The sequence below is a fragment of the Helianthus annuus genome, chromosome 13 (genome assembly GCF_002127325.2).
Source record: "Helianthus annuus cultivar XRQ/B chromosome 13, HanXRQr2.0-SUNRISE, whole genome shotgun sequence".
Classification (NCBI taxonomy): domain Eukaryota; kingdom Viridiplantae; phylum Streptophyta; class Magnoliopsida; order Asterales; family Asteraceae; genus Helianthus; species Helianthus annuus.
The window spans coordinates 107,724,222-107,734,191 of NC_035445.2; positions in this window are offsets into that span (position 1 = coordinate 107,724,222).

Here is a 9,970-nt window from a genome sequence, read left to right on the forward strand (position 1 = left end):
GCCTATTTCGATAATCTCGGACCGAGATGGTCGTTTTGTATCAAGGATTTGGCAATCATTTCAACAGGCCTTTGGATCTCGCCTAGATCTAAGCACGACCTTCCATCCACAAACTGACAGCCAGAGCGAACGAACCATTCAAACCCTTGAAGACATGTTTCGTGCATGTGTGATGGACTTAGGCGGCAATTGGGATACTCACCTACCCTTGGTTGAGTTCTCCTATAACAACAGCTACCACACAAGTATACAAGTTGCACCGTTCGAAGTTGTTTATGGTCATAAATGCCGTTCTCCGCTATGTTGGGCGGAAGTTGGAGATAAACAATTGGTCGGTCCTGAGTTACTCCAAGAGACGACCGATAAAATTTTTCAAATCCGAGACCGTATCAAGGCGGCTCGTGATCGACAAAAGAGCTACGCCGACAGGAGAAGAAAGTCGTTATCCTTCGAGGTAGGAGACAAATTCTTGTTAAAGGTGTCACACCCTGGCTTTGCGGAAGCGTGGTTAATTTGGTGTGACTTCTTAATACCATAGCTTAATCATAACAAGCTATATGAAATAAAAACCATGCAATATCATCCATAGATTTGAGTTTTAAAACGTAAGTAACATGACATTGTCTTACGGCATTGACTCATGCAACGGGAATTACAACCTAACAACATAAAACATTGTTTTGAAAGACATAAACACCAACGCGAAATAAACGCAGTTTAAGAACTGTGACTCGTCCAGGAAAAAGTCACATCCCTTAAACTTGGATGACCTCGAAACTCTTATGCAGCGGGAAAACGTAACATACCGCGCCAGATCTTTAGTTCCCTGAAATACATGTAAGTTGAAAAAAAATCAACAATAATGTTGAGCGAGTTCATGTGTATGTGAGTTGATATAAACCTTTGTAAAATGTCTGTATGTATGAAAATTCCTGGTATGTAGCAATAAGGAAAAAGGAGATCAATTAATGTGTAGCTAATACATTAATAAGTGAAATGGCCTAGGAAGCACTCAAACCTGTAACGCGTATTTCATACCGGTCCTTCCGGCGGAACGACATAGTGACCACATGCAGCCACACGCTGGCTCATGTGTGGGGCTCGCAACACCCGATAGATCTATCACTCATGCCTCTCGGTCCTTATACAAGGATTAATGGTCTTACGATAATAGCCTACCCATTCACATGATCTAAGTAATAACCCTCCTTACGCTATCCATACCATGTAAAAAGTACTTGTAATCATAGTAACATGTATTTCACCCCCGCAGTTTAGAAAACTGAAAACAGTTAAGAGAAAAGGGGGACATGAACTCACTGTGGTGCGTCTCTAACAAGAAAAATCTCCTGGTCAATCTGCTGTGCGACAACCTACACGTACTAACTTCTATTAGACGAACGGACGTGCCTTAGTTTAAGGTTTAAGTTTTTGGGGAAATAGTTAGACAACTATTTCGTGTTTACACTTCGTAATTATTTAGTAAACATCTTCCTTCCCAAGGATGGGGGCTTTAATACATGTGCGTTCGCGAATTATCGTAATATATTATTAAGTCTCACTTAATAAAATATATTTTATCTCATTAATCAAAAATACTTTACTTCCAAAATATAAATATTTTTCCCAAAAATATTATATTTTAATCCTTATAATTTTTCCCAAAATAATACTCTTGTCAAAATACGCGTTCATTAGTATTTTTCCGAAAATGCGTAAGTTACGTTTAAAGATCGGGTGGTATTAATAATACCGTTGTAACTTAATATTTATTGTGAAAGCGTTCATATTATTTTAGAGTCGTTAACATTCGGTAATATTATTTTTACCCTGAAAATAATATTTACGTAGTTCACAAAGTAACCATAAAAATCTCACAAGTGTTGTTATGAAAAATATATACTAAATATATATTTATCAAGTTTTATTTTGTGAAAATCCCACCTCCGACTTTTGGAAGTTTTGTAATAAAAATCGTGGCGAAAGTTATTTGGGAAAACAAGTAAAAAAAAATGTATCCATAACACTTGTGATAAAAATATTTACAAGTGTTACATTTTTGGAAAATTTCGCCAGAGTTTCCCCTGTAACTGGAGGTGGCCACGCTTTCTAGCGTATCATTTTCTTTTAAAGATTCACATCAACAATGTTCCCAACATTAACAAACAATATTCCATCAACACAACTAGTCAAAATAGATATAAATCGTAAAACACATGAACTTGTGGTTTGTGTAAAATATGTAGTAACTTTCCACATAATTTTAGTAGATCTTTTTATAGATAAACTCGGTTTCTTGAGAATCTTGTTTTTAAGAAGATACATCTCTACAACTTCTTGTCAAATCTTACAAAAAAACAAAAAAAAAAATTTTTGTTAAAATTTTTTGTTACACAAGTGTATATACACTTGTGTGTTCATAAAAATCACCTTTGTTTAGGAAAGATCCGGCTTTGAAAATATGATTTTACCTTACACTTGGTTCTTCGAAAATACCACTTGTAGATCTTTAGATCTACTAGTGTAGAACACTATTTCATAAGAAAAAATTGTTTTTACACAAGTTCATGTTTATGTTCGAAAGGGTTCGTCATCTAAAAACTTTACGACTAAACATAAGGCTAGTTCATGTTTTGTAAACAAGCTCTAGCGTGGTTCGGTGACGATCCATTCCCATACTAGCAATCAACAACAATAAATAATCATATTAAAACTAGATTTATAAGTTTTACACTATTATTTACTTATTAACCACTTTGTTTTTTTTTTTTTTTTTTTTTTTTTGACTTTAAACTCGATCTCTAGTGTTCGTAATTTTCAACCGAGAAAATTCTTATTAACCACTTTAGAATAGATCAAAAAGACGTTTAGAGTCACTTACTACTAGCTCGAGGCTAGGGAAGAAACTAGTCGAAAAACGAGTGGATAAAAGCAATGTAGTGAGGTCCTTGGCAATCCGTAAGCACCGAGCCTCCTTATACGTGATCCCTCACCCTTGTGTGTATGTGGAATAGCTTGATCAAAATGGAAAAAAAAATGGATGTGGGTGTATGTGTGCTCTCGGCTGATCTTCAAAGAGGGAAAAGAGAGTAGTGGGATTTTGTGAAGTGAAGGTTTATCCATAAGGCTTTCTTATAAATCCTCATAAAAAAAACCAATGGATACTATGTTGGTTAGATATTAAGCATTAAGATTAAATATTCAAAAAGTTGTGGAAAGGACATGGGGAACCGATCGTTCACAAGGGGGTGGGCAATTAGTTCAATTTCAACTAATTGGTTAAATGCCTAGTTAGTTAATTTAGGAACTTAAATTAAGCTATTAGTATGTTATAAAATATAACGGGTGTTAGGGTATTCGTGGACCCTAACTGGCTCAAAAAAAAAAAAAAAAAAAAAACAATGTCAATGACAATGTGTTTATGTTCCGGGTTAAGTCCAGTAGTACGGTTGGATATTGATCCGTTGGAGTGCTTAATAAGCGTTTAAAGTGCCGTTAATATTATTTTTAGTGACCCAATAAATTCCCGACACTTTGGAAAGTGTCTAGTAATATTTTTTTCTCATGTTTTGGCACTTTATTAGTTAGCTAAATGCTGAATTTTTATTTAAAGTGCTGAATTTTGTACATAAAGTACGTTTTAGGCACATCCGGTCACTGTAATTATCACCTAGTGACGCAGTTCTACAACCCTCTTATCCCTACACTCTCTACTAGTGTAGTAAACTATCTCTGGCTCATACAGGCCTTAGAGGCAGTGTCTGCCTGGTGCTGGCTATGTTAGCACGTTTAATAGGTTATCCGTTCATTGTGCTACTGTGCTTTTGTGCATCAAGGCTGTCACTAGAGTTCTGTATGTAAATAATGGAGTGACAGCAAGTAAAGTATGATGCAAGTAAGTACATGTATCAGTATTCAGGTAGCAGTTTATCCACAATTTCAATCAAGCACAGTAATTAAGCAGTTATTAAATATTAATTAAGTCGTACGGATACCTGGTTTGGTGAGGGTTGTCACATTCTCCCCCCGTTAGAAAAAATTCGTCCCGAAATTTTAAGTTCTGCTTCTAGATGCAGGGTTCTTGGGAAATAAGTGGGGGTATTTCTCTTTCATTCGGTCCTCACGCTCCCAGGTGTATTCAGGACCATGTCTGGCATTCCAACGAACCTTGACGAGTTTGACACTGCTCCGGCGGGTCTTGTTCACCTTCCAATCCGTAACCTCAACAGGTTCTTCCACGAAGTGGAGCGTGTCGTCAACGTGAATTTCGTCGGTAGGAATGACAACGGTACCTTGAGTTGGACTCTTCCTCAAATTTGATACGTGGAACGTATCGTGAACATTATTCAGTTTGGCAGGTAGATCCAACTTGTATGCTACGGACCCAATTCTTTCCAAGATTTTGAACGGACCAATATACCGCGGATTCAACTTCCCACACTTCCCAAAGCGTGCCACACCCTTCCAGGGTGATACCTTCAACAAAACCATATCTCCTTCCTCAAATTCTAGAGGTTTCCTTTTCCGATCCGCGTGGGCTTTCTGCCGGTCCCGAGTCGCACTGATGCGATCTCGAATCTGTGCAATCTTATCTGTGGTTTCCTGGACCACATCAGGACCAACCAACTGTCTATCACCTGCGTCAGACCAACAAAGCGGTGATCTGCACTTGCGGCCATATAAAGCTTCGAATGGCGCGGCACCAATACTGGTGTGGTAGCTGTTGTTGTATGAAAATTCGACCAAAGGTAAATGCTTATCCCAGCTACCGCCCAAATCCATAACACATGCTCTTAGCATGTCTTCCAAAGTCTGTATCGTCCGTTCGCTTTGCCCGTCGGTCTACGGGTGAAACGCGGTGCTCATATTCAATTGCGAGCCAAAAGCTTCTTGGAAGGATTGCCAAATCCTTGATACGAACCTTCCGTCTCTATCAGAAATGATTGAGAGAGGCACTCCATGGCGCGTAACGATTTCTCTCATGTAAATTTCAGCCAACTTGCTCGTATTATCCTTCTCTCTGATAGGTAAGAAGTGCGCTGACTTCGTTAATCGACCCACTATTACCCAAATAGTGTCATGGCCTTTTGGCATTCTTGGCAGCTTTGTAATAAAATCCATGGAGATTTGTTCCCATTTCCACTTGGGAATCTCTGGTTGTTGCAGAAGTCCTGAAGGCTTCTGGTATTCCGCTTTCACCTTAGCGCAAGTTAAACACTTGCTCACATAGACAGCAACATCGCCTTTCATCCTAGGCCACCAATAGTAATCTTTAAGGTCCTGGTACATCTTATCCGCTCCTGGGTGGATAGAGTACCGCGATTTGTGAGCTTCATCGAAAATAACCTTCCTTAAACCTCCAAACAAAGGAACCCAAATCCTTTTCTCAAAATATAACGTTCCTTCCTTGTTTGGTACCAATAGCTTCTCCATCCCACGGAGATGTTCTTCTTCAAGGTTCTCTTCCTTGAGAGCTTCTTTCTGCGCGGCACGAATGCGCAAGGAAAGATCGGTCTGAATTATCATTTCTAAAGCCTTAACCCTTATGGGCTTGATCCTCTCTTTTCGACTTAGGGCATCGGCGACCACATTCTCCTTCCCTGGATGATACTTTATTTCGCAGTCATAGTCATTCAACAATTCAACCCATCGTCTTTGCCTCATATTCACTCCTTCTGGTTGAATATATGTTGTAGGCTCTTATGATCTGTGAAGATCGTACATCTCGTACCATAAAGGTAGTGTCTCCAGATCTTTAAAGCAAATATCACTGCGCCTAGTTCCAAATCATGAGTGGTATAGTTCTTTTCATGCACTTTCAGCTGACGCGATGCGTAAGCTATAACTTTCTGGCGTTGCATCAACACGCAACCCAATCCTTGGCGCGAAGCGTCACAATATACCACAAAATCATCTGTACCTTCCGGTAGTGCTAAGATTGGCGCATTGCAAAGCTTATCCTTCAATAACTAGAACGCTTCTTCCTGTTTGATTCCCCAATCAAACTTCTTATCTTTCTGGGTGAGGAGCGTCAATGGTTGAGCGATTTTTGAAAAATCCTCAATAAACCTTCGATAATAGCCAGCCAAACCCAAGAATTGTCGAATCTCGGTTGGCGTCTTTGGCGTTTCCTAATTCTTGATCGCTTCGATCTTGGTGGGATCCACATGAATTCCATCTCCATTCACCACGTGTCCAAGGAACTGGACTTCTCGTAGCCAAAACTCGCACTTAGAGAATTTGGCATACAACTGTTCCTTCCTTAGCAGTTCCAGAATGGCTCTTAAATGTTGTTCGTGCTCAGCCTTCGTCTTCGAATAAATCAAGATATCGTCGATAAATACAATCACGAACTTATCCAGGTACGGCTTGCAAACTCTATTCATCAAATCCATGAAGACTGCAGGTGCGTTTGTTAACCCAAACGGCATAACTAGAAACTCGTGGTGTCCATAACGAGTTCTGAAGGCTGTCTTCGGGACACTCTCCTCTTGTATCCTTAACTGATGGTATCCAAATCGAAGATCAATCTTTGAATAAAAGCTTGAACCTTGCAGTTGGTCAAACAGATCATCAATCCTTGGCAGAGGGTATCTATTCTTGATCGTCAGCTTATTCAACTCCCGGTAGTCGGTACACATTCGAAGACTACCGTCCTTCTTCTTGACAAACAAAACTGGAGCTCCCGAAGGCGAGAAGCTTGGTCGGATAAATCCCTTGTCTAACAACTCTTGAAGTTGTGTCGACAGTTCCGGCATCTCAGACGGAGCAAGTTAATAGGGTGCCTTAGCCACATGCGCAGCGCCTGGAACTAAATCGATGCGAAACTCTACTTGCCTCAGAGGCGGCAGTCCGGGCAAGTCTTCTGGGAAGACTTCCGGGTAGTCCCTAACGACAGGGATGTCTTCGATCTTCGGTTCTTCAGCTTTCTTGTCTACAATGTGTGCCAGAAAGGCAGCGCATCCCTTCTGCAAACACTTCCGCACTTTCAAGCAACTGATAATTCTTAACAGCGTATCGCGCTTCTCTCCGTGAACCACAATGGTCTCACCATCATCAGTTGGGATACGAACTACCTTTTCGTGACAAACTATCTCAGCCTTGTTGCCTGATAACCAATCCATTCCTACCACCACGTCGAAGCTTCCCAACTGGACTGGTAGTAGATCCAGAGCAAACTCACGCTCTCCCAATTCGATCACACAACCTCTGATAACTTCGTTGGCTTCTACTATCTTTCCATTAGCCAATTCAATTGAGTACGGAATATCTAACTTACTAGCGGCTAACCCAAGCATATTCTTAAACTCTAATGACACGAAGCTATAATCGGCACCAGTATCAAATAAAACGGATGCATAGCGTTGAGTAATATGGGACGTACCGATATCCATGCTTGGATTCCTGGCGTGCTTCCTTAGCCCGGTGTTAGACATCTTTCCCATAATTTTGTCTAATCTTCTTTGGGCAATCTTTCCTATAGTGCCTCATATCCCCGCAGTTGTAACATCCCTTATCTTTTCCTTTTCCTTTCTTTCCACGCTTCGTCTCACGCCAACATGTTTCCCTATTGTGTCCCACTTTGCCACAGTTGTCACACTTCCCATTTTTACATCGCCCGGTATGATGACGTCGGCACCTGTCGCATTTAGGTAGCTTACCCATGTACTCTTTTCTCTTTTTGGCCTTGTTGTTGCTACTCGACTGGGTACCCTGTTTGAAATTCGCCAACTTTCTCTTGTTGTCCCCAGATGACTCTACATGAGTCTCCTTCTTCTCCTCAGAGATTGAAAATTTATTCATCCTGATTGCCTCTTCAGTCAAGGCTACACTTAGATTGATGGCCTCAGTGATTGTTGCAGGCTTTGATGTCGTCACCATGCTCATGATTTGGGGTGCCAATCCCCAAATGAAACGCTCAATCCTCTTAAACTCCGGATCTACCATGTAAGGAACAATACGCGACAGAACTTGGAACTTCTCCACATACTCAGCTATTTTTGGACCTTCCATCTTCAAGTTCCAGAACTCAGTCTCCACCTTCTGGCTTTCTGTTCTCGAACAGTACTTTTTATACATTAGCTCTTTTAGCTCGTCCCATGATAAAGCATACGCAACAGCCTCGCCTATTGTCTGAACCTGTAGTTTCCACCATGATAGAGCCCCATCTCGGAACAGCCCGGAAATGTACGTGACCTGATCCTCTGGGGCGCATTTGCTCGCACGCAAAACAGTGTCTGTCTTCTCAACCCAGCGCACGAAGGCTACGGCACCCCCAGTGCCGTCGAAATGTAGGGGCTGGCAGCCTAAGAACTGCTTGTAGGTGCAGCCGTTGGGTGGTTTGTTTCCGGGAAAGGCCTCGTACTGTGCGATGAACTGTAAGAGGCGTTCTTGAAATTCCGCCTCTGTCGTCGGCAAAGGGTTGTTGGTATCGGTGTTCCCTCGAGTCGACATCTTCCTAGAAGGAAGTCGGTTAGGTCGGGTCTTAGTAAGGACACGAGCACATAAGTCTCTGTTTAACGAATAAGACCTCAGAGGTATATTACATTTACGTAAATACGCAGTTGTTTAACAATTAATCACATATCATCACGGTTATAGCACAGCTTGCAAATAGGAACGTAGCAAGTAAACATGTGGTATTATAGTTATAGCACAGATATGTAAATCATCAATGTGCTTAGTGAGAGCATAGCGACGATATTTTTCGTCAGTCATTAGTCATAAGTATTGTCGCATGTTTAAAGATGATCGGGCTTTCATTATCCTCCGGCCACAATCACTGTGTCTTACCAAAATGCATCACATCAGAAGGGACATAGGGTCACCCTACCCTTGTCCAACAAGTATATCGGTGTATCACAATTACGTGGTCAGAAGTGATCCTCAAAAGTCTCCGAAATCCCCGCTTATCATTAGCATCTTTTCCCAAGAGTAATGCAATCCGCTTAATCCAGAAAGCAACTATACTGGTGACTGAGGTGGGGGAGGAAAGAAAAGTATACTGTTAACGTGCGTGAGTCCCTCCTCGAGCTTGAATATACGTTGAAGTAATTATTTGCTCTATCGCTCGATAGTTTAGACATGAACATCAGAATCCCGGGAATGGTGAAGGAACAAAGGTCAAGAGCATAAAGGAGTCTTGATGTATGCGGCGGATCAAAGCATGCTGGTGGAGGACGTGGTGTTTTACTTAAAGTCTTCAGACAATATGCTGTCTTGTGATGTAGACACTTAACTCATGTCTTCGGTTATGTAATGTTTTGTATTTGAAGTTGCCCTTTGTGGTGTCAGCTCAAGCTTCAACGTTCCGCGACTCATATCCTTAACTGCAGTTGATGTTATAGGAGCAACTTATCCTGTGTTTGTTTTTCATAATGCGAGGAATGGTAAGGGTTTATAGTTAGCATAGTGCGTTTATAGGGACCATCAAATCGGCTTATCGAGCATTGTAGAGAAGAATGTAGCAAGCGGTGCGGTCAGTTGGGGGGGGGGGGGTTATTTCCAGTAGTGCCATCGCTGTGCTTAGTGCGGAGTGCTTCATGTCATGCAATTGCCTGTGAGTTGCGTTTTCGCATCTCGGCTTCTATCCTTGGCAACATACTGGTGTTTGTGTCACGCCTGGGTGGCATTCTCTTCTGCCGAAATGGTATGAAGTGGGTTAGACAACTTTCCAATTGTCTATGAGATACATAGCACCATAAGCCATCATGTACTCACCTAATTTTACATGTAAATATACTCAATGTATGGGTGGGGAAATAAATTTCTGAGCCTTCACATAGGCTTGCCAATTTGGCTTGTTGCTTGAAATAGAATGAACTCGAGGCTTCATCGCCTTGGTCATTCGTGTTCGAGTTATTTCCTGCCACATTGGTTTTCATTAGCTTGACCCGCAGAGTCCACCAGGATTTCTGTGCACTACAAGTCGTTATTACGTGGGCCCCCGTAATAATAAATTGTCTTGCAC